The sequence below is a fragment of the Macaca fascicularis genome, chromosome 12 (genome assembly GCF_037993035.2).
Source record: "Macaca fascicularis isolate 582-1 chromosome 12, T2T-MFA8v1.1".
Lineage (NCBI taxonomy): Eukaryota > Metazoa > Chordata > Mammalia > Primates > Cercopithecidae > Macaca > Macaca fascicularis.
Window position 1 is genome coordinate 9,711,038 of NC_088386.1, and position 25,379 is coordinate 9,736,416.

Sequence of the window (25,379 nt, forward strand, 5' to 3'; positions counted from 1 at the left end):
AGAATCTCAGAGAGTTAAATTCACCATGATGATAGGACACCCCGGAAATGACCATCCCCAGGGTCCCTGCATCGCCTGCTGGTTCTTCCTCTTCAGAGAATAGTGAAGGGTTCTCTGCTAAATCATGGGCTCAGTTCTCATCCAGACTGAGGTTGCTGGTAGCCCTCAGGTTCTGCTGGAGTGCTTCCCACCCGACCTCTTCCCATGCCAGCCTGCACAGTCGGAACCTATATATGAAAAACCCTCAGCCTCTTCATCTGCAATTCCCAGACTTCACTTAGGCAGACGGCATAGGAGAAATCATAACACCAGTTGACTTTTGTTGAGAGTCAGGCCCCATGCAAGGGTTTTGCATGCACATCTCGCTTAATCTGCACACCTCCCCTATAAAGAACCGGTACAACAACTATTTTGTAACGAACAAATGGAGACACAGAAAGGTTAAGAAACTGCCCCAAGGACACACAATTGGCCAGTGCTAATATAACGAAGTAGTTTCCTTAGAGCAAACTTGTTCAACCTGCGGCCTCCTGGCCCCACGCAGCCCAGGACAGCTTTGAAGCCGCCCAACACAAACTCACAAACTTTCGTAAAACATTGCAAGATTTTTTTCCTTTTTTTTTTTTTTTTTTAGCTCATCGGCTATCATTAGTGTTAGCGTATTTTATGTGTGGCTCAAGATAATTATTCTTCTTCCAATATGGCCCAGGGAATCCAAAAGTACAGAGGAACCCCCTCACTTAGTTAAATGTGTCTAAGGTCCAAGGATGTTGGATATTTTACATAACTGCTCTAAGCCTTATCTTCCTTGCCTAAGAAAGGGAAGTGATACTAATAGAATTGTCATGGAGCTAGATGAGTGTGATGGTTAATTTTAGGTGTCAACTTGACTAGGTAAAGGGATGACAGAATAGATGGTAAAACATTTCTCGGTCTGTCTGTGAGGCTGTTTCCAGAAGAGATGAGCATTTGCATCAGGGGACTAAGCAAAGCAGAGCCACCCTCCCCAGCATGGGGAGGCATCATCCAGCCTTTGGAGGACCCAGACAGAGCAAGAAGGTGGAGGAAGGGCAACGGTGCTCCCTCTGCTTGAACTGGGCCATCCATCTTCTCCTGCCCTTGGACATTGGAGCTTCCTGGTACTCATTCAGGCCTTTGGCCTCAGACTGAATTATACCATGACCTTTCCTGGCCCTCCACCTTGCAGATAGCATATTGTGAAACTTCTCAGCCTTCATAATCGCATGAGCCAATTCCCATAACAGATCTCGTTTTATATCTATATCTTTATTTGTGCTATTGTTTCTGTTTCTCTGGAAACCCTGACTAATACAGTCAGTTAATTTGTAAAATGCTCAGAACATTACCAGTGCCTCATAAGCGCTCAATAAATGCTGTTGTTCCTGATTTTGTATAGTTCCTAAGACGGTTCCTTCCCTCTGGTGCTCTGTGTCTGTGCAAATAACCTACCCCCGCCCTACTGCAAGAAGCAGTATCCCTCCCCATGTGTGCTCTGGGCCCCTGTACCGCCTTCCAGCCTAAGGGCTCCGAAGCTCCCTGGTCAGTGACCATTGACAAAGAGTCTTTGCTTAACCAAACTTTAGTTAGGCTCTCAGCCTTCTCCTAGCTCCATATGTGCACCTCCTTGTAAAAATCCAGCTTCAGCAAGAACCCGGCCAAGTCAGTTTTGTAAGAATCTCCCCACCCTCAATACGTGATCACCCTCCATATCTGACCAGGTTCTTCGTCCTCCACCATCCTCCAGGTGATGTCTGGTCACCCTGACCCGTCGTCAGCAAGGATCCTATTAGGTTTGTTTAGCCAAAATCCCCCTTACCCTTGATGTTTCCTCTTAACAATTTTCCATCCACTTTCTCCCAACTTGCTCCTTGGCTGTAAACCTCATGTGTGCGTGCTGTATTTCAAGTTGAGCCCCGTTTCTCTTCCCTGTGGCAAAATCCCATTGCAGTGATCCCTTTACCTATTGTGATATCTTGAATAAAGTCTTCTTTACTGTGCTTTAACAAGTGTTGTTGGCCAAGCGCAGTGGCTCATGCCTGTAATCCCAGCATTTGGGGAGGCTGAGGCAGGCAGATTACCTGAGGTCAGGAGTTCAAGACCAGCCTGGCCAACATGGTGAAACACTATCTCTATTTTTTAAAAAGTACAAAAATTAGCCGGGCATGGTAGCGCATGCCTGTAATTCCAGCTATTCGGGAGGCTGAGGCAGGAGAATTGCTTAAGCCGGGGAGACGGAGGTTGCAGTGAGCCAAGATGGTGCCCCTGCACTCCAGCCTGGGGGACAGAGCGAGACTCAGTCTCAAAAGCAAACAAACAAACAAAAAATGTTGTTGAATAATTTTTTCCTTAACACCATCTTCCACCTTCTTCTCCTTTGAACCATGTTCCCCCCCCCACCGCCACGAAAAGGGGACACCCTGGTTGTATGACGGGAAGAGTGCCTTCTTGGTGACAGCCTTAGCCAAGAACAGATTTTCCTCCATCGCACAGAAATGTGGCTGTTGTGGCACTTCCTCTCTACCAGTATTAACCCTTCTGCCAACCCCACCCCACGCCACCCCACCGCAGCAGTTGAGCCTCCACATCCATCAGCTTGTCCTCAGCTCTCACCAGCCTAGTCTGCATTTGCTGAAAGAAAAAGTTCCGCATCTAAACTACTTACAAAAACTGAACTTGCCTTTCCTGTGTCACGGGCATGTGGGGTGCAGCTGGGCTGCAGGGAAGACAGAAGCCAGGCCCTACTTCACTCACATGGGATGGCCTCACTTCTGTTAATCTTACCATTTCTTCCTGCCCAGACCAGTTTCCTTCCCCTCCATGAAGCCTTTATGTGCACTCCAGCCTACACCAACTCTCCCTTCTCTCTTTTCTCTGAAGTGACCCAGAAATCCCATTACGAGGCATATACCCAAAGGAATATAAATTATTCTACCATAAAAACACATGTACACATATGTTCATTGCAGCACTATTCACAATAACAAAGACATGGAATCAACCTAGATGCCCATCAATAGTAGACTGGATTAAAAAAATGTGGAATACTACTCAGCCATAAAAAAAGAACAAGGTCATATCCTTTGCAGCAACATGGATGGATCTAGACATCTTTGTCCTAAGTGAACTAACATAAGGAACAGAAACCAAACACCACATGTTCTCACTTATAACTGGCAGCTAAACACTGAGCACAGACGGATACAAAGAAGGGAACAATGGACACCAGGGCCTGCTTGAGGGTGGTTGGGTAGAAGGAGGATGAGGGTCGAAAAACTAACTTACCAGGCACCATGCTTATTGCCTGGTAACTAAATAATCTGTACATCAGACCCCTGCAACGTGTAATTTACCCATGTAACGAGCCTGCATATGTACCCCTGAAACTAAAATAAAACTATATTAAAAAAAAAAAAAAAAAAAAAGGCTTTGGGCTGGATTTGGCCCACAGGACAGTTTGCCAATACCTGCATTTTAAAAACAAAAAAGCAGCAAATTTCAGATCAGTGTGTACAAGTTGAAGAACAAAGTTTCCCTGTCTAGATAGAAACAAAATAACATAAATCTGTATATGTTCATTATTATGTATATATATGCTTTTTAAAGTCTGGAAGGATTACAAAAAAAATAATAAAATGATCAGGCCACCTTTAAATAGCATGAGGAATTTTGACAACTGTCTTTTTTTATGCATGACCTCTATTCCCTTTCAACCACCATTTAGATAGCAACTCTAATACATAATTTTTCCGAGAAAGAAATTAAGTAAGTGTGTTCAGCCCCCTCCCTCAGGAACAATTGGCAGGCAACCAAATCCCAGGCATCTCTCCCAGCATCAGAACGCCCAAGCCAGCCAAGACAGGGGCCAAAGGCAACCACAGCCTGCTGGAGCAGGGACTTTGATACCTGGTCTTTGCTCTTCAAGATCCAAAAGCCAGAAACAGGAATTTCTTCAACACAGCAATTCATTTGAAGTATTAATTAAAATGCAAATTACTCCAAGATGGCTTGGCTTTCAAATGTTTGCTCTGTAGTTTTCATGAATATAAAGCATATGACGGGCTTCTGTTTCGAACGATCTGCATACTTGCTCACCGTTGAAAAAACGCTTGACTCGAACATAACTGCCAAGCAAGGCAGTAACACCTTTAGCAAGAGCTGTTCCCCTTCTGGAGGACAAGGGAGAAAAGGGTTGGGGAACAGCCCCCTCTGCCAAGACTCAGCCTCCAGCAGGGTCCTTTGAGTGGGGTGGAGCCTGCCACCGTCCAGGAAGTGGAGCCAGTTAGCAGGGCGCACCACACAGCCCTTTACAATGCATCGGCTGGCTCTTGGGCCTTTCCTTCTTGAATCAGGAAAAGAAGAGAAGCTGTGAACAGACATGAAGCTCATGAGGGAGGTTACTGGCTTTGTGTGTGTGCGTGTTTTTGTTTGTTTGGGGTTTTTTATTTTTGTACAGACAGTCTATGTTGCCCAGGCTGGTCTCAAACTCCTGGCCTCACACGATCCTCATGCTTTGGCCTCCCAAAGTGCTGGAGTTACAGGCATGAGCCACCACTCCTGGCCGTCTGAGTGTTTTTGAACCAATCACTTTGTCCCCAGTTTGGCAACGGACGTTTTCTGTTCTCAAAATTTATCTTGGGTCACCCCTTCCTACAGAGAGCTGTGTGTCTGCTCCCGTGTGAACCCCAGGTTTCCTATCTCCTCCCTCTCTGATGTCTCCATCCCTGATTTCAAACTCCTCTCCCCTGCATTATTCAAAGAACTCCTACCCTCCTCAGCTACCTCCTACTTCTGCACTTGCCCACACGAGACCCACCCAATGGAAGACAGTTTACCAACTCTCGTCTATCAGTAACCACGCCTCACCCCCAATTCCCACCCCAAACAGCTGTCAAGGCATCTCTTGCAAACACAAATTCAGGGGAAAGGAGTCATGCCCACCTTACTCCATCTTCCCTTCAGAAAGTCCAAGGAGATGGGAGAGGAGGCGTGAGAATGGCACAGCCCTCTCTTATTTAGACCTTGCTTCCTGCAGACATTTCTGCTTTGGCAAATAATCAAAGGCTCAGATGGCTCCTAAGAGCTGCCTGTCGATCTCTAAGGGGCTGTCTTGTGCCAGATAAGACAGAGGACAGACCAGGCATCCAGGGCGCTGTGCCCCACACCATTGCAAGGTATCGGAAGGGGGTCCCCACGACCACACATCATGACTCTATCTCAGGCAGAGGTTGAACTGGATGAACCTCCAGCTTCTCCCACAAAAGGCCTATGGACTCTACATTCTCACAGCTCAGTCTTCAGAGGGGAGAGAACATCTGAATGCTGGCCACGTGTAAGTGTACCTAATTGCTCCCACAAGCTCAGGTTACCTCCTGCCCTGGATGCTCACTCTGTCTTACTAAGCAGGCACTCGCTGGTCCAGGTTTAATGAGTAAAACATCTCATATGAGCAGCATTCGTTTGTTTGAAAGCAAAAGCAATTTGTTCTTTTAAATAGGTTAAGCCCACCTTGACGGTGTTGTGTATATTCTTATTTTGCTTGGCCAATGTTTTGTTCAGAGGAATTCAAAGGGGAACTCTGGTCCTGCCTTTTCGGGGGATCGTGATCAGTTCTGAATTAGAAAAATGTTAAACAAATAGATTTTCCCAAACTCGGAAAAATGTCTTAGTGTGGTTGTGTTTATTTGTTTATTAGATAAATAAACTTAGTTGATTTCACCCGTTTGACACAATGCTAGGCTCGTGTTTATTTCACTCATTTGACACAACGCTAGACTTAGCTAAACCCAAGCGCTCTGGGCCACGCTGCCCTCAGCACACGCCAAGTGCATGCCAAGACCCACTAGAACATTCTTTCCACTAAGGCTATCTACCCCCAGCTGTTTAGTTTAATTCGGTTTGGTTAAGCTCCATTCAGATCAGTTTAATTTAGTTTTGCTTAGTTTTTCGCTGCTTTATTTTGTTTTGGGGGTGTGGGCAAAGTGAGTAGTCCAAAAACACTCAGAAAGGTCAGTGTGCTAAGATGTATGTTGGAGGTGTGTTTCAGAAAAGACAAATAAACAGGCATCTTCTAAGCTCTGCTCTGTGCCCAGCCCAAGCCTCAATAGTGCTGGGATATGAAAGTACTCTCAAAAAGCCACCAGTCTAGCAGAGGCAATGATGCCATTGAAAGTAGTGGCAAAAACCACAATTACTTTTGCACCAATCTAATTATATATACATATATATATTATATATACATATATTTTATACATATATATATATGGCTTACTCCTTAAACATACTTTTGGGCATATGCTATGTAGAAGGCATGGCATAAGATCCCATGCAGAGCCAGGTCCCCAGTTTCTGGGTGCCAATAGCCCAGCAAGGGAGAGAAGACAGACACAATAACCCAATGTAAAACTGAATGAGTCAGACAATTAAATGCTGTAAGAGTTAAACGGAAAAGAGCCCACAGTGGGGTTGCTGGATTTAGCAAATAAAAAGACAGGACATCCAGTTAAATTTGAATTTCAAATGAACAAAGAATAATTTTTATTATAAGTTTGTCCGAAATATTGCATGGGCCATATTATGTTATTTGGGATGTACTTATAAGAAAAATTTTTTCATTTATTGTTACTCTAAGATTGAAATATACCTAGGCATCCTGTACTTTATCTGGCAACCTCAGCATAGTGGGCTGAGAAGATGAAGCCAGACTTGTAAGAGGAGGTAGGATGTCAAGCACACAGAATGTTAGAGGGAAAGGACGTTACTGATATTCCTGGGGAAGGTCAATGTGAGAGAAGTTTAGGGTGGGCTGGGGGTGGGCTTAGCGAGACCCCCTCAAAGCTGGGAAGGCAGGAGGGACCATATGACCCTGTGGAATGCTGACTAAATTGCCTGAGTCAACCTCAGACAAGGAATCCTATTCATCAAATCCATGTCTTCCTGTATGATAGGAGCATGCTATTAAAAGGGAAAGACTACGGAAGCTTTTCCAAGGCAGGCTGTCTATCTCCCAGCTTATGAATGTCAGTTACACTTTATACACCAGTGTCATTTCTTAAAGAAGGGCTCATTTGCTGGAGTTAGGACCAGCTCAATTCATGCTCAGAAATTTCTTTAAAGGGACCTCTCAGTCCCATTTGAACCACGTTTGATCAAAATTAGATGTGTGCTGAGGCAGTTCTGGTAACTGTTAGGGTCTTTGCAAATCAGTTCTGATGGTGACATTCCCATCTCACCAGCTCACCACTGCAGGGTCTTGGCAGAGTCCCGTCACCCCTCTGAGCCTCAGTGCTCTCATATATGCAGTCTACCTTACCCATTAGGGTAAGGACTAGAGGCAGTGCCTACAAAGCACCTAGCATAATGCAGGATGCAGTGGACACTCCCGTTGACAGGAACCTGGTTTTCAGCACCATTCTGACAGATACGTGCAGATTTCTGCTCTGCAAAACAGTCATCTGAGCAGTCTTCAATCTCCCTTAAATAAAAGTTTATGAGCTGAGTCCTCCTCTTTCTCACCAGTTACTCTTTAACTAAAGCCTCACGTGCTGCAGCTGCACAGCCTGGTTAGCGGTGAGAGAGCCAAGCCACGCCGAGCCTGTGTGCTCTTGCCAAGGCTGTGAGACCTGGAAAGAAGTACATGGCATGTCCTGGAAGCCTTCCGAGCACTGCCGTTTATCCTTTGCAGGACAAACTTAGCACTTCCCCAATCCTCCGTGCTGCTATGGTGCTTTAAATCAAAAGATCCTTTGATGGAAAAAGAACGATCTCTTTTTTCTGAGCTGGCTTGAGCCCATGTTCCCCCAGTTGATGTCAGGATCTGCCTTTGGCTCCAATCCCACACTGTTCCCTGCAGCCCCTTTGATTCCCTCCCTGCAGCAGCAGGTGGCCCACCTGCCCATGCCTGAGGACACAGGCAGGTCAACGATGAAGTTGGCACCTGCTCCAGTAAGAGGAAACAAATACACTTTCTGAGCTGAACATTAGGTCTTGCAAGTGTGATCCTTAAGGATTTCAAATAACGCCAGCCAAGTTTCCTGCACACTCGTCCAGCAGCTATACTGGGTGCCTGTGCCTGACCTCAAGATGTTACATAATCTCAAACTCAGTTTCCTCATCTGTAAAATGGGAATAGTCCCACGCTCAGGGCTATTGTGAGGTTTAAATAATTCTCTACACAGGAATATCCTAGCACTGCTCTTGGCAAACAATCAACATTCAGGAGATGGTTATACATTTATTGAGTGTTTACTAGGTACCAGCAATTGCTCTAAGTGCTTTGTAAATATTAACTCATTTAATCCCTGCAACAACCCTACAAGGGAAGTGCAGTTATCACCCTCCACCCCCACTGTGCTTCCAGTGAGGAAATAGGGATGCTCCACCAGGTTCCGTGTCTTGCCCAATTCATGCAGCATTTGCAGGTCAGCTGGGCTCAGAACTCCAGACACCAGGCTCTGACCACTACTACCCCATCACTGCCTCCTTTCAGAAGTGAAAGTTGGTCATTGTACCACTGCAGGGAAGTCACAGGCTTATGCCAGTCATAGGCAAGGTCAGCCTCAGGACCTTGTGGCTGTGCAACAGAATGAAGGCTGCACCCCACACCTCACACCACCACCTCTGGGCTCAGCCCTGCCTCTCAGTCACAGGGAGCATGGTGGGTGGGCCACCGTCGCTGGTCATCATCCCCCGTTTCTGAAGCTCAGTCACATCGGTGCTACCAGGAGATCCTGGTGGCGTCTGTCGGGTCTAAAAGCCTATCTCCATCCTGCCGAGCATGCCCTAAACATCCCACAGCTTGGGCAGGCCATCTTCCTCTCTCTTGAAAGACATACGGCCTTCCGTGTTGTTGCCCACAGTCTCCTTGAGACCCCATCCTCCCTCACCCACTCCCAGAGCCATGAGAAAGGCCAGCTGCCCCCAGCAGCTCACTCCAGGCTCCCCAGCCTGCCTTGGACTCGGTTCGTCCTGTCCTGCACCATCCCAGCTCCTGAGCCTGTTGATGGTGTTCCCCTGTCCCCCATGCTATCACTCCTCAGATGCCATTCTCAGCATCACTGTCGTAGTTACAACCTTGGCTCCTCCATGCAATGGTTCTGGATCCCAGTACCAACTGGAGAGGTTCTGGAGAACCTGTGGCCCCAAGACCTCCTCACTCCATGCACCACACATGCCGGCAGGTGGCTCATTCTGCAGCTAGGGGAGCTGGGAGCAGACACATCCACTGTCCCTCAGCAATGATGTCCCCCAGCTCCACCAGCGGCCACACCTGCACGGCCTCCCAGATGAGTTTCACAGCTCACACTTCTCTTGAGATCTGCCCTGAGACCGAAGAGCTTGAAAGCAGCGTCGGCCATCACCCCAGTCACTGCAGAGGTTGTGAAATGCCAAATCAAGTTGTGACTCAAATATTTGTCCTTTGTTTCTACGGCTCACTCATTAAGAAATTTCCATGAAATTGACCTTAGCTTCCTATTTCTTTTGGCACTCATCTGATTTGTCTGTGTTTCCGCATACGGCAGGAGCTAAAATGTAGTGAAAGCACAAACTTTTCTTGGTACCAAAGGGCCAGATAACCACTGTCCTCGCTCAGACTCCCCAAAAAATAGTCTTTAAAAAATGCTTGGTTGTGTGCACGAGTGGAGCTGGCTGCCACGTTTTCACACTCCGTCCTCTGAGGACCTCTAATGCTTGCCTGAGTTTCCAGTATTGTATATGCATTTTCTGGGTAAGTCACCTGACAGTTATTTGTAACATGAGCGTGATGTGGTTCATCTGTCCTCTAAGCAGCAAACTCTAACTGCACGGAAATGGGACTTCCCACGGGAAATGTACGATGAAGAAAAGGAGGAGGAAACAGATCCGCAACATTTTAGGAAGCAGCACCACGGAATGCTCGGTGCCTCAAACCAAACCACCAGGAGCTTCCCGCCCTCGTTTCCCACAAGAGACACTTTCAGTCCATCAGCCGACCCGATCAACGTCCCCCACTATGGCCCTCTCTGTCCCCTTGCTGCCTCTCCCCTGCCCCAGCCCTAGCCCTCTCTTGTCTAGTGTTGCTGCTGCCTCTTAACCAACCTCTTGGCTTCCACTCTCTCCCCTGCCTCCTGTATTCTAACAATGAGAAGAAGGATCTCTTCAAAATACAAATCAGATAAGTGCTCACTCCCTGCTTTAAACACTCTCAAAACTTCCCAATGTACTTGCAATAAAATCAAAGCCTTATTTTGATTTTCAAACCAAAGACCTGGTCCCTGCCTTGCACTCTGACCTCATCCCTTCCTGAAACAGCCCCCTCTCTTCCCCTGTCCCCCGACCTTCTCCCATCATGCTCTTCATTTTCTGCAGAACCCCGCGGCAGGAGAACTGCGTTGCTCATCTGTTGATGCAGTTATTGTCTGTCTCCTCATTAGAACATGGGCTCTGGACAAACAAAGACCATATCTGCCCAGTTCCCCTCTCTGTCCCAGTGTCCAGAACAGCACCTGGTGCTCAAGTATTTGCTATATTAAAATGAATGAGCACAGAAGGTGTCTGAGGAGGACAGATGTGGCTGAGAATCCCAAAACAAGCCTGGACTGCTGGACTCGTGCATGCATCAATTCATCCTGATGTTCTTGGGTTCTGTGGGGATGGTGCATGTGCTGCACAGATCCCACATTAGTGGGGACTTGCAGCTCCAGATGCGAGGGCACTGTGGGCAGAGTGAAGAGCTCTCAGCCCCTCCAGGGTTTGCCTCCTTTACAGAAAGCCCTCACCTAAGGCTACACTCTTCTCAGCGTTGCCCACACCCAATGACTGGTCCAGGCAGGAGCAGAAAGGTCTGCCCTCCTCTGCCCAAGAAAGGAAATCTCCAAAGGGCCAATCTAGCTCCAGCACTCCCCACGGGGCTGTGCTCACTGTGGCAGGCCTGCATCATAGCACTTCCCTCTCCTCTGCCCTCTTCTGATGCCTTCCCCTCCCTTCCACAGATGTAGCTCCCCTGGGCTCCCCTACCAAATCTCCTGCCCGCTGAACATCTCAGAGCCTGCTTCCTGGGAAGCCCAACCTGTAACAGGCTTCCCCCACTTCTAAGCACCATGTCAGGGGCAGCAACGCAGAGACAGAAAAAACAGGCGCTCATACCTAGTAGGAGAAGCAGACAAACCAGCTGACAGCCACAGGGCCCTGTTACGATAGTGCCATGATGGAGGAAGTCTCGTAGCTATCCGGGGCACAGAGAGGGTCTGCAGCCAAGCGTTGAGCTCTCCAGCCAGGCAGAAGCACCAAAGATACTTCCTGTAAAACATGATGCTTAAACTCAGTTCCGTTAGCCAGGAGGATGATGGGAGCAGGATGCAGATGCAGGGAGGTGAACTGGGAGAGCCAGCAGGGCCCAGGTGAGGGGGACCCAAAAGAGCCGTGCACCCTTGCATTCAGGAGTGCAGACGTCATCCCCAGACCGCAAGAGCTGCTAGAGTGTCAAGCAAGGGAACAGGAAGGAGGCACCACCAGAGGGCGAGAGGCAGCTAAATGCTGAATGTTAGAAGGCATCCCAGGCCCCAGACCCCCGGCATCCATGCGAAGGTCAAAGAGAGCCCGGGCTGCACTTCCCTGTGCCGGGTCTGCCCTCTCGGGGCCTCTGTAGTCCCCCATTGCTGGGGGTGGGAGCCTGGCCCAGCTGATCTCCACCTAATGTCGCAAAGCGTGACCATCCTCTGTGCCAGCTCGCTGGGTCCCCAGGACACATCACTCGCTGCCCCATGGCCCTCTGCTCTTTCCAAGCCCATCCATCACACACCCTCGCCACTTGGTATTTATCACCTAAGGAAGGGCCACAACCTGCAAATCCAAGTGCGGCTATATGACTAAAGCCAGCTCTCTGCATTTCCATATTTCTGTCGGAATGACATTATCTACTTTTGACCAGAATGCTTTGTGACCCTCTCTGTCAATGAAATATACCATGGTGATTACAACCTCTTTTAGGCTTGGTATTTGAAAGTATAGGTGGCTTTTCAGAGAACACGCTTCACAAACTGCCTGGAAAACTCCATCACTTGAGAGAATTTGCTTTTGACCCAAGTCTGATTTTTTTTTCTTTTATTTTCCCGTTTTTGTTCTCTCTCGCGCCTCTCATTGTTTTTTGTTTTTTGTTTTTTCTTTTTTTTTGGTTTGTTTTTTTTTTAATTGGAGAAGGAGTGGTGGGCAGGAAGGTAGGCTTCAGCCTTCATTTCCTGACTCTTCGTAAAAGCTTGCAGAGTAACTGATATTTTTATTCTGAAAGCATTTCCATCTATGCCAGACCACTGGCTCGGTTTTAGCTAATTAAACTTGTGAAACGAGGAAGTGGATAAAAGTTCATTCCAGAAATGCAGGCTGACGCGATTCTGCATGCTAATTGAGCCTATGCCCCCACAAAAGGACACAGGGCAGGCGGGCTTTGGAGCGTCCCAACAACGCCCCCTTTCCTCGGCCCTGAAGGGTGGGGAGGGGACCTGGGGTGTGAAATCCATGGAGTAAAAATCTGATGTCTGGAACGTGATAAATCACCATTTGCTCTCCTATTTCAGAATATTTCCCCCATATTTTTATTCAATACTGCCAACAAAAGACCTGCAGTGACCAGAGGGGCTCTGAGGACTCCTATCTGGGCTCTGCATTTAAATACCCATCAGAAGTTACAGAAGGGGGCCAGTCACGGTGGCCCATGCCTGTAATCCCAGTACTTTGGAAGGCTGAGGCAGGTGAATCACTTGAGGTCAGGAGTTCAAGACCAGCCTGGCCCACATAGTGAAACTCCGCCTCTACTAAAAATGCAAAAATTAGCTGGGCGTGGTGGCGTGCGCCTGTAGTCCCAGTTACTTGGGAGGCTGAAGCACAAGAATCACTTGAACCTGGGAGGTAGAGGCTGCAGTGAGCCCATATTGTGCCACTGTACTCCAGCCTGGGTGACAGAGCAAGACTCTATCTCAAAAAAAAAAAAAAAAAAAAAAAAAGTTACAAAAGGGATTGGCATTATAAGAGTAAAAGTTTTATGAAACAAATCTATGATGTGCTTGCTTAATAGCAATGGTTACAGTTCAGCAGCTACGTTGTGCCAAGTGTTGCACAGATATTATTTCTTCTTCTCAGAACAACCCTTTGAAGCAGGCTTCTTTCTCTGCATTGTCCAGAGAAGTAACTGCAGCTCTGAGAAGTTAAGAGGTGCAAGGTCACAGAGCAAGTGGGTAGCAGACTTGAGCCTGGGTGTTCCCGACTCTCAAGTTCATGCTCTTTCTGTTGAGGGAGATTTGAACACGGGGACTCTGCACCTGGTTGAGCTAAACCAGCACTGGCATAAGAGGTCAGAAAGAGGTCTGCAGTCCAGCCTGCCCAGATGACATTTTCCCCCTTTGTTCTATAACTGAAGCTCTGTTACTGCTGACACTACTTGGTTTTCCTATCTTTAGGTAAGAGAAGCTGAGGAGTGCCTGCATTCCTCACTCCCCATGGCCTAGGCAAAGTCTGAGTCACCCCAGGAGCAGTGGCATGAGAATTTCTGAAAGAACTACCCCAAACCATCCCAAGATAGGGCTGGCTGGGATTCCAAAGAAACACTAAACGCCCAGAGGGGATCCATCTAATGCATTTATTAGGAGAATTTACATATACAGGGCTTCCTCATCCTTGAAACAGTCAGCAAGATAGGAGATGCTCTACCCAGGTATGTCAGAGCAAAGGTCATGGAGTTTATATGAAGGTTTAAGACATTTAGCTGAGGGCTGAGGCCACTTTCTCCATATTTAGCAATATGTTTGATATCTCAGTGTTTGGGGCAACAGCCTAAACAACTTTATCAGTGCCTGTGAATGTTCAAAGCCCAGCTTGGGTGCAAGCCTGCAAGGGAAAACATGCAGCTGGCCAGGTCACAGAGCGTGCAAAGCATTGTGTGTTTCAAAGGAAGAAAGTGGAGGGAACTCCAAGATGCTTTCGAAACTGTCGATGCTACTGCTGCTAAACAAGGCAGAGACGCAGTAACCCCAGCAGCACCTTGATGCCAAGAAGTGGAGAAACACAGGTCAAACTGCAGATAGGTCAATGCTCCAGAGGGTGCTGAATGGACACACGGGATGGGATCCCAGTGACAAGCACCCTCACACTGGTGACGGAGGCCATGCTAGCTGCCTCATCCCCGCAGGGAACCCTGCAAGGAAAGAAGCACGCCAGCATTGCCATGGGGAAAAAGGAAAAGAAAAATGAGGATGAACCCTATCAGATATTAAAATATATTCCAAAGCTACTGTGATTCTTTTAATTTAGTACTTGTTCAAGAATAGACAAAAATAAATAAAACACACAGAATAAAGAATAAAGTAACATCTAGATGCATATTTTACAAATAAAAATTTAGTAGGCAATAAACACAGCATTTCAAATTGGTGAGAAAAATGAATGGATTTGTAAACTGGTAACGGTACAACTAGCCAGCAATTAGCAAAAATATATAAACATGATCTCTAACTCAATTCCTATCAAAAATAAGTTCCAGATAAATCAATTAAAATGTAAGAAATAAAAGCAAAAGCACTAGAAAAATGAGGACAAACATTTATAATCTCAGAGGAGAGAGGGCCTTTATAAGCTTCACATAAAATTAAAAAGCCATAAAGAAAATATTGATAAATCTGACCACATAAAATCTTAAAAGTATCTAAGGATAGCCAAAAGACAAAATAGGGAAAATATTATATCTCTTGGCAGATGAAAGACTAATTTCTTTAATACACAAAGAGCTCTTGTAAATCAATAAGCAGAAGATGAACCCAGCAGAAAAAAAAGTGTTATGGCCGTTAACAGGCAATTCAAAGAAAACAAAATGCAATTGACCATCACATAAGAACAACTGTTCACCTCACACAAAATTAGATAGATGTGAATTACAGCAACATAAATTATCTTCTACTCTTGTCTCCCTCCCAAAGTAAACACAGCGATCTTTTCAAAACACAAATTTAATTATACCTCTCCACCATTTAAATCTCTTTAAAGGTTTTCCACCACTCCTGAGAAAGGTTTTAAATTCTTAGTGGGTCCTGTGCGGGCCCTGAACCCATCACTCTTTCCTAACTCCTCCCACCTGGGTCTTCTCTCAGGACCTTTGCACCTGGTATATTCCCTCTCCCTGAGATGCTTTTCCCTCTCCTCTTCCTTTATTCCCTCCCCTAATGAGCTTCGACTCATTTTTCAGATTACAGCTCAATTTTCCCTTTCTGGGGAAAACTTGTCCTGACCCCCAGCCCATTCCCTCACTACATTAGCTGTCTCTTCTATATGCTCTCCTATCATGTATTTTAGCACCTATAAAATGTGATTATTAAACTAATGTTTGTCTCCTCATCTGGACCATAAGCTCCATTGGGAAACTGATTTTATCTATGTGATATTTAAATTATTGTCTCCTCATCTGGACCATAAGCACCATTGGGAAACTGATTTTATCTATGTGATTTTTAAATTATTGTCTCCTCATCTGGACCATAAGCTCCATTGGGAAACTAATTTTATCTATGTGATATTTAAATTATTGTCTCCTCATCTGGACCACAACCTCCATTGGGAAACTGATTTTTTTCCCAATAAAAATACACTTTTCTTACAGAGCGTGGTGGCTCACGCCTGTAATCCAGAACTTTGGAAGTCCAAGGCGAGTGGATCACCTGAGTTCAGGAGTTTGAGACCAGCCTGGCCAACATGGTGAAACCCCGTCTCTACTATAAATACAAAAACTTAGCTGGACATGGTGGCGGGTGCCTGTATTCCCAGCTACTTGGGAGGCTGAGGCAGGAGAATCGCCTGAACCTGGGAGGCGGAGGTTGCAGTGAGCCGAGACCAAGCCACTGCACTCCAGCCTGGGCAACAAGAACGAAACTCCATCTCGGGAAAAAAAAAAATTGCTTTTTTATCTTCATCGTGTTCTTGAAACATAACACACAATGCTTGCCATATAGTAGATGCTCAATTAGTATCTTTGAGTGACTGAATAAACAAAAGAATTGTTTTCTCCCATGATATTGCAAATATTAGAAAGGTGCAGAGAGAATTGGGCATTTCTGATTAGCAAGAAAAATTGTTGGAGATCAAGTTAAATTGTGCCAAACAGGATGAATTTATCTGTTAGCTAGACTTGTAGATGTACACAAAGATAGGTGAATGAACATGTTGCTTGTGGCATTCTTCGTGGTAGCAAAAGCCAAGAAACAGCATGCATATTCTTTCTTTTCTTTTCTTTTTCTTTCTTTTTTCTTTTTTTTTTTTTTTGAGACGGAGTCTTGCTCTGTCGCCCAGGCTGGAGTACAGTGGCGCGATCTCGGCTCACTGCAAGCTCCGCCTCCCGGGTTCACGCCATTCTCCTGCCTCAGCCTCCAGAGTAGCTGGGACCACAGGCGCCCGCCACCATGCCCGGCTAATTTTTTGTATTTTTAGTAGAGACAGGGTTTCACCGTGTTATCCAGGATGGTCTCGATCTCCTGACCTCGTGATCCGCCCACCTCGGCCTCCCAAAGTGCTGGGATTACAGGCATGAGCAAACGCGCCCGGACAGCAGGCATATTCTTTAAGAGAGAGTAAGTTAGAAAAGTTATGATACATCCATGCAATGAAATAGTGTGCAGCCATTTCAGAGAATGATGCTGATCTTCACATGTGGGAAGATCTCCAAGATCACCCATGAATTGAAAAGGCAGGTTGTGGAGCAGTCCGTGCAGTGCGATTCCATTTGTGATTTTTCAGAGGAAGCAGTAATACATCCTCTCCCTTGCAGAGGAAATTTCTGGACCAATGAGCAACAAGCGATGCATCATGGTAACTTGAGGAAGAGGGACCAGAGGCGGAGACTTACACTCTTCACCTTATGTCCTTCAGGACAATTTGAATGTAGTCATAAATACATATTACATTTTTAATCGTGCAACCTAGTTATTTTCAAAAATTAATTGTTTAATAAGGAATCCATAAGGAGTTCATTAGCACCATGGTACAGAGCCCCATTATCGCCAATTATCATCTTTCTTTCTTTGCTCTCTTAAAGTTTGACAGTTCTTAACCTTGGACCCTTATCTTCTCTGCTGTTTTTGCCCATCCTCGGCATTATCGGTGACTTCATAGCACTAAGGGAGCTTCATTTAAAAGAATGATTCCATAAAGCAAAATCCCTCCAAAATTCACGCAAGCGCTCCAACTCTGTCTGTGGAATCAACACTCGTTTGTCCGGGTTTTCGCACACCGACTCTTGCCTGAACCAAGGTAGTCCAGGGAGGTTCTCTCGTGGTTTCACGTCCTTTAAATGGCCCACATAAGAAGGGTCCATGGAAACAGAAGGCATCTATTCTAGGTCTGAGTAGAGTTGCTTCTTCCCACTACCTCTCTTTAGCGCTTCAAATTAATTTTCAGGTGGAGCTGCCAAAAGCTAGTTACCCCAGAAATAAATATGTACAGGAAGAGAAAGAAATCTACCTGTAATAACCATATGGAGTATACCAACACTGCGTTCAGGAGGAGAAAAGAATCAAGTAACAGCACACTGTGGTGTAGTACAGCTTGTTTCCATGATGCTATAAATAATAAAATCACCCCAGACGCTGCCTGAAGTGAGCTATGAAGGATACTTGATTTCCTCCAGTTCTGTTGGCCATCTACCATCTGTTGTGCAGCTAACGCCACTGAAGGGAGCATTAACACGGCTAAGAGCCTCCTTCATGTTATATCTTTCCCTGCGTGCTCTTCAAATAGTGTACACTGTCGAGGTAGCGGCGTGGCTATTCCTGATTAGAATAACTCTGGGAGCGTTTCCGTCCATTTCTTCCCCGTCTCGTCTCTGCCTGGTTGCCTTTGCCTGCCCTCCACACCCTGGCAGCAGATGGTGTTCGTTTATTTCTGAGGAGTGGGTGGGGCCTGACCTGATGGCATGATGACCACACCTTGATGCCAAACAGGAGGACCCAGACAGTGCAGGTGGGTGGAGAGGCTCCGGACACAGGTGTTGAGGCCCCAGCAGAGGCAGGACAGCAAAGGACAGCTCAGCTGGTGGCCCCTTTCTCCAGGTGTTCATGGTTGCTTGCTGCCTCTGGCAGGTGGCAGAGGAGGGCCAGGGACTCCATGGGCTGGATGGAGGAGACCCTTCCCACCCACTCCCTGCAGAGTACGGCCCTGCTGCCCCCTGAACCACTGTTTCCCATGCCCCACTCTGTCCCCAGAGTCCGTCTTCTCCCCTAAAGTCATGGGTGCTGCCTTTGGGATGCCCTGTCCCAGAAGCTTATCTTTGCTCTCTTTGGCTCAAAGAAAAGGTGAGCTCTTTGCACTGCACGACAAAAGGATGGTAGGAGCCTGATCTACACTTCACCACGGGCTTACTTTTACTAGTTCATTCACTGAGCAAACCAGTTTTCATCCAAATGTATGTGTCCCTCACCCAAATGGCAGCCCATGATGACACTATCCACCCTCCCCATCAAAATCACAATGCCCTCTGGAGAAACTGGGATTATGAAAAGCAGGGGCATGCACCTTAGAAGGACCCTACGAAAATCTAGACAAGAACTGGGGAGCCCAGGAGGAGGTAAGGGGAAGAGGGTCTCTCCTAGCCTTTCTCTGGGGACACAGCACCACTGATTTATCTGTGACTGCAGGTCATTGAGAGCTGAGTCGTGCCAGCCCTGTGCAGAGGCCTGGGTTTGTTCTGGAGGCACCCTCTGAAAATCCAGGCAAGAGGAGCATTCACCCAGGCCAGGGTGTCAGTTTGGACTCTTCAAGAGCATAAAATAACAGCAGCGGTGCCATCTGCTTGCTCCTTCACCTCAGAAACATGCAGCCTCCTAGTCAAAAGCATGGCCTACAGAACCAGTTAGAACCGGGTTCCAGTCTTATCCCTACTACCTAACAGCTGGGTAGCTCAGGGTCCTCTACAATCTCTGAGATTCCATTTATTCTTCTATAAACTGGATCTAAGGAAACCTACCTCATTGGACTGTTATGAAGATGAAACAAGATATTGTGTTTAAGGGACATAACACAACACCTGCATTTCCTTTCTGAAGAGAAAAGTGAAACCAATTCTTCTTCACATTGGCCACCAGGGAGCTCAGCATCAACTGTCAGGCTCAGTTGAAAGCCATAAGGCAGGACCTGTGATGGGTACTCTCCTCGCCTTCTCTCCAGGCTCAACATATGTCACTTATTCTTATTTTCTTTGGACCTACATCTTTCTTCTTATATTTACATTGTTTTATGTTATGTGTTCCCGTTTTAAATTGCCTCTAGGACTTTGTGAAAGGAGTAAGTATATAAGGAGTCCACCTGCCTTCTGGGTTGCAACTTACCACTGCAGACTCAGCTGGGACATGACCACTGTAAACTCAAAAGATGACTGATACTCTTTTAGCTCTGAAAAAATTCTGTATTTAAACCAACCTTTATTCTCCTAATACACAGAAGGTGTCATGTGCAACATTGTTTAAAATTCTTCAAGGGTAACGGAAAAAAGTCTCCAGGGCCTTCTCAGCCCAAGACTGGGGCTGAAAATTTACCCCAAGTGTCCTTTGCTCCCTGGGGAGCAGGCAGCCACCACACAGCAGGGATGTCATGCCTGACTTATTCTCTCCCTGTGGCTCTCAGTGGAGCTGAGCTCAATAGAGGTCACCCAAGGTCAGTGTAGCACATCAGAAAGACAGGAGCCTGGAGGCATCCCCTGCCAATATTGCCACTGTGCCCTAAGGGGGCATCCCGCCAGGGGCTTGGAAGACAGGGAGCCACGGGGCTGGGAGGCTGGGAGGCTGGGAGATTTCTCACTTTACCCGAGATGCAGACAGGCCTAATGAGCAGAGAACACCAGGGTAGGGTTTCTCCGGTGGTTTCCTGTCAGGGAAACTCAAACCAGGGAAGAACAAAAGCCAGCATGGAGCCCTGATAAGCGGTCATGCAGCGAGAGTGCCTCTGTGATGGTGCCAGGACTCAGGAGCCCAGGTTCCATTGCTGAAACAGGGACACAAACCACACCTGGAGCAAGCAAGAAGGCTGCAGGGGCCCTCGCAGGCCAGGGTGCAGCACTCCCTGAGGGCATTCCGTTCCTAGGACATCTACAGTGGCAGACGCCTTGAGCGGGGGCGTCCACTACCCCACCCATGTCATGCCTTGGGAAACCTGCGGGGTCCACGTGGCTGCTACGGCTGTTCACCCTCCCCAAGCCCCGCCATTATGCCAGGCAAACAAGTCAATGTCGTCAACAGTCTCTGCTCTGCTCTGTTCAAAGCACGGGAGCCAAAGCTCCACCCACGTTTCACTGTTGAGCTCCAAAGACATTAAACACCACAGGTCCTAAAAATGTTGCTCAGCTGTGAATTTCTTCTATCTCTTGTGCCTTAACTTGCGAAAGAGTCCCGTCTTTCTTCACCGTGTTAGAGAGAGGGGTCCGGTGCAGGGCTGATGGGGAGGCGGTGCCATGCGGGGTCCCGCCCGGGCTCTCACCCGAACAGGCGCAGCCGCACTTGCCACCTCCTCCAGGGCTTTGCCAGCGTCTACCTCACCAGCTCAGCTCACATTCTGCTCCCCTCCTTTCACCAACACCCACCTTCTACAACAGCGCGTCTCACTCTCTACTGAGCAAGCCCAGGTTCTTAGCTGCTTTACAGATTTTCAAGATCCCTTCCGATGCGCTTCCTGGGTCTCCATTTCAATCACCACTTGAGCCTCACCAGTTCCAGCAACTATGTCCCTCACACTTCCCTCATTACCCTCTTCCAGTCAGTCAACAAATACTGGGTAAGCACCACCTAAGGGCATTGCATTATACTGGGTCTTGGAGAAACAGTAGCGGAAAAAAAAAAAAAATCAGTGGCCTGGGGCATCAGGGAACTGACAGTGTAACTGTGGAGAAAAATAAATCATCCCCGGGTGCACGATCACCTGTTATATGACCCTGGACAAGCCCAGGCTCTCCTCTGCTGACTGGGTATAAGCCTCTTCTTCCTGGCCTATAGTGAACAGTCATTTTTCGCAGGTCTGCGAACAACTCCCCTCTTTCATGAACAGAATCTTTTGTTTTCCTTCCCATTCTTAGCCTTGTGACTTGATAAAGTTAAACCCACCCGCAGCTCCAGGAGAGGGTCCCTAAGTCAGTCAGAGAGTCCCATGCCTCTGACCCAAGGATGGACACACAAACTGATTAGAGCCAAGGACATGCAAGGAGACTTTCTGGGGCTTTGTGGGAATGGAGACTGTATCCCTGCTCTGTAAAAGCTACGAGAAGAGACCCTCTCTCTTCCACTGGATGGCATAATCAGAGGTTGTAAGGATTAGAACTCGAGCAACTATTTTGAAACTGCAAGCTTTCCTGGGCTATTAGCAACCTTTGGTATAAACCTTGGGAAAAAAGCCCAGGCCAGGAAGACAGAGCAGGAACAAGGAGAATATTTGCCCATTAGGGATAGTTGTTGAGCCCTAGATCAAGCTTCACCTGAATCAGGACTACCTCTGAGTATATCAGTGACATGACCCAGCCAGTGACTCCCCTTGGTAGATCAAGTCAGCCGGAGTCTTTCAAGTCACTCGCAAACAAACCTGCTCCAGCTGATGTACTCCCTCACAGAGGCATGGTGGAAATTAAGTCAGGAAAAGCTCTCTGAAGTTTACATAAAGCTCTCCACACCCCAGGCGGTGTTATGCAGCAGGAAGCACTCAGCAGCTGTCCAATAAACACGTTTCGTATCTTAAGGCCTGATCACTCCTGCAGAGAAATTATCTCTAAGTCTGAGGTGTCTCATTGAAACAGAAGTTCCCTAACAGCCTTGATCCATCCGGAACAGCTGCTGTCAAAAGCTACGAGGACCACAGTAATCACAAAAATCATAGCCAACAAGGAGTTTCTGTAGCAGCGTCTGATGAAGCTACCATAGGCCACGCTCATCACAAAAGTCACAGCCACGGGGCCTCCCTCAGTTCATGCTGCTGCCAAGGTTCCCAAGGCCCAGCCTGAAAGAAGCTGCTTATCTGTGTTGCCAGAAACTGAGCTGCAATCTCAAAACATTATTTCTGGAAACTGAAAAGAATCCCAGGTACATGATCAGAGCAAAGGAGAAACTGTTGGTGGAGGTTGTCAATTAGGGAGAAATCAAGGCACGTTAGCCTTCAGGGGACAGACTTGATGCACATGCTCAAGAGCCAAAGATCCTTCACTTCACAAGGGATTGCCAGGAGGCCTGGGATCAGTCTGTGGCTGAGAAGATGAGCCCAGCCACATCATTTCATGCGTTCGGATGCATCTCTGAACAGATGTCATCAACACATTGATGATGATGCTAAGAAAACGGCTGTCCCGTGCCAGCCTACACCTCCATGGCATATCTGGCACCTGCTTTCCTCCTTTTTGTGGAAGTCAGACATAGGATGGCAGTGGGGGATGGGTTCTGACCTCCAACTTACGTGTTCTAGGCATCTCAAGTACTGGGGAAGTTCTGGAACTGCTTCAGGCTGTGCGGGGCAAAATCTGATAACCGGCGGCAGCTATGGAGACCAGGAAAAGTCTCAGGTGCAGCCCGGCCACATGCTTCCTCAGGGCCCCCTTTTTTTTTTTATTTTTTTATTTTTTTAGATGGAGTTTCACTCTTGTTGCCCAGGCTGGAGTGCAATAGTGCAATCTTGGTTCATTGCAACCTCTGCCACCCAGGTTCAAGCGATTCTCCTGCGTCAGCCTCCCGAGTAGCTGGGATTACAGGCATGCGCCACCACGCCCTAATTTTGTATTTTTAGTAGAAATGGGGTTTCTCCATGTTGGTCAGGCTGGTCTCAAACTCCTGACCTCAGGTGATCCACCCGCCTAGGCCTCCCAAAATGCTGGGATTACAGGCGTGAGCCACCACACCCTGCCAGGGCCCTGTTATGAGTGTGTCAGAGGTCCAGGCTGGCCTGCACAGGAAGGTGGTCTCCAAGTCCTCTTTCAGTCTGGGCTACACAGGACCACCACACTCAGTGTGAGTGCCCACTCCCATTCCCATGGGCCTTAGCTCCCTAGAGATCTCCCGAACCTTCCCCCACAACACACAAAGACATGGCAGCCATGCCCGCACACAGCTCACAGCACATACCCACCTGCATTTCATCATAGCTCTATCCAGGATGGTGTGATATGCTGCCCTTTGTTAAAACCTGTATACCTACTGATAGAAAACTCTGAGCTTCTGCTAAGTAATCATATTTTATTTTCTAATGACATGGTGAGTTCTGTTGATAGTGTTTCTTTGCTTTGGTTGCTAAGAGGTTAAGAACCGACTCTGTAACAATCTCTCATATCCGCCTAAAACCCTAGGACTGGCATTTGTGTACTTACCAGCCTTTCCTGCCCTGGAGATCTTATGTGTACACCTTCATTTTGCTGTGACCTCAATTTCTTCATTTTTTTTTTTATCAAGTTGAGTATGCACACATGTTGACATATATATATGTTAGAGAAAGAGAGAGAGAGAGACACAAACTCACAGTCTTCTTCGAAGGAGGTTGGAGAGTATGAAGAGAAAGAGAGAACAGATCAAAAAAAAAAACTTTTAAGTCATGTGTTCTTACGTTGCAATCTTAGGACAAGATGGGAGCCATGAAGATGCACCTCTAACTTTGGAATAATTTCATCAGGCTCCCTGTTCAGAAGTCCCAAGTAATAACCGTGACCTGTCACATCTCAAAAATAACTTTATGTAAGCTGAACAGCCAAAAAGTCACTTTTGGAGATTATTTATAAACATAGGTGATCCCCGATGGAAATTAATCCATTCATTTTATAGAAGTCAGAAAAAATCGAGAGACTCATTCAGAAAGTATTTGGAAGCAAGCAAACAACCAAGAAGTGGAAACCCATGAATATAGAAAGGACGTGCCTACTGACTGTGTGATAATTATCCCGCCTGCAGACCAGGGACCGCAGCATGAGCAAAATGCTGTGCAGCATAACTTACTGACACCTGAACCAAGGTCATCCTTGGGTGCACCATTCTCGGGATTCAGACCAGTTCATAAATGGTAGTTAATGGCCCGTTCCAAGGAGAATCTCTGCATACCTAATAGCTGTGGGTGACATTTTAGAATATGTATCTATTCAAAGTGACACATACATAGGGAATCTGTGATCAAGCACCTGCCATACAGCCAAAAATATAGCGAACATTTCAGTCAGCGGCTGTGCCAAGCATTGGTAAGCACCTAGTGCATACACAGCTCTGTGTCCCTATTTCCTGCTTCATCCAATGAGTCAAGTAGCATCCACTGGATCTGCTTCCAGAGCTGTGTCGAGAACATCAAGAGATGTCTTAGTGTAGAAGTAGGCCCATGGATGGTGACATCGTCATGTCTTTTGCAAAGACGCGCATTCTGCATGTCCCAAGTCTCCTAAAGGTCTTGATTAAAGTTATTTCCAGAAGAGGCAGCAAGATGAAGTGTTCTAATGATCTAGCCCATACCCTGGGAAAAGGGTGACCAAAGCAGAGTGAGTGCCTGGCCTTAAGGAGTTTGTATTCTACTTGGAGAGAGGAAATTATAAATCCCCCATTTTGCTTTTGAGGAAACTGAGGCACAGGCTCACATGATATCCAAAGTCAAATAGCTTGTTAGTGACTGATACAGTTTGAATATTTGTCCCCTGCAAATCTCATGCTGACATTTGATCCCCAGTGTTGAAGGTGCAGCCTAGTGGGAGGCATTTAGGTCATGGGGGTGGATCCTTCATGAATGGCTTGGTGCCGTCCTCACAGTAATAAGTGAGTTCTTGAGCTATGAATTCCTGCAATCATTCCTGAGAGCTGATTGTTAAAAAGAGTCAGGCATCTCCCATCAACTGTTGCCTCCTCTTTTTTGCCATGGGATCTGCATAAGCTGGCGCCCCTGTCTTTTCTGCCATGATTGGAAGCTTCCCGAGGCCTCTCCAGAAGTGGATGCTGGTGTCATGCTTCTTGTACAGCCTGTAGAACCACGAGCCAAGTAAACCTCTTTTCTTTATAAATTACTCGGTCTCAGGTATTCCTTTACAGCAGTGCAAACAGAGTCAGGACTAGAACCCAGGATCTGGGGTTATTTGGGATGTGGCCGATGCTGCCAAGGCTCTACTTGCTTTATTTCAACCCCACCACTTCAAGTGCTCCAAATAGCTACCAAATTGCCAGCATCTGCATCTCTGTACCTGGTGGTTTTGCTGGATCCACAGAATGCTGTTCTGTTTCCTGCGTGGCAAATCAGAAGTGCCAGGGAATTAGCATCCCCCACAAGCAGCCCCAACCAATGACTGACAGGAAATGGTGCACAAATACCCAGCTCCTCCACCCATTGGGAAGGATCATTCTGCAGTTTCTCTTTTGCATCATTTCCCTGCA

At 47.0% G+C, this 25,379-nt stretch overlaps 1 long non-coding RNA gene across 1 annotated transcript in view; it reads right to left on the bottom strand.

The window, feature by feature from the left end:
• The window catches only part of LOC135966417 (uncharacterized), a 239,658-nt gene that overhangs the window by 193,102 nt on the left and 21,177 nt on the right, over window positions 1-25,379 (bottom strand). Inside the window, exon 2 of the long non-coding RNA XR_010579740.1 lies at window positions 11,143-11,295. This is a non-coding gene — a long non-coding RNA (uncharacterized lncRNA). The remainder of the gene's footprint in view (window positions 1-11,142; window positions 11,296-25,379) is intronic.